Raw genomic sequence first — 334 nt, 5'->3', positions numbered from 1 at the left:
TTCCCTACGGATAACGATCCTGCTTGGTTAACGTACCCCTTGTCTCTGACGCACGGTGTACATGCCCAAGGGCCGGCTAGTGGTTTGTCGTGGGGAGGGGGCGGGGGAGATGGACGTGAGGAGGCTCTCGATGGGTCCTTGACAGTGGGGACGGCTTAGACCGAGGAAGCTTTTAGAGGGCGAGTTTAACACTGTTGGGAAAGGATTGGGGTGTTGGCGGGAAAGGCGACGATGGGTTTCAACAAAAGTCGCTTCGTCACTCATTTATGCTACAGACCGTTACGCTTCTCTTCAGAGGGAAATTCGTGCATTTAAACATTCTTCTTTTTCTTTA

General features: G+C 52.1%; 1 protein-coding gene across 4 annotated transcripts in view; it reads right to left on the bottom strand.

Annotated features, from left to right (window-relative positions):
• LOC119593666 overlaps nucleotides 1-334 on the bottom strand; it is a 65,664-nt gene that overhangs the window by 64,035 nt on the left and 1,295 nt on the right. The window lies entirely within an intron of this gene.

Source organism: Penaeus monodon, chromosome 32, assembly GCF_015228065.2.
Source record: "Penaeus monodon isolate SGIC_2016 chromosome 32, NSTDA_Pmon_1, whole genome shotgun sequence".
NCBI lineage: Eukaryota > Metazoa > Arthropoda > Malacostraca > Decapoda > Penaeidae > Penaeus > Penaeus monodon.
The sequence above is the reverse complement of the archived record's forward strand: the minus strand, read 5'-3'. Positions and strand labels throughout refer to the sequence as shown.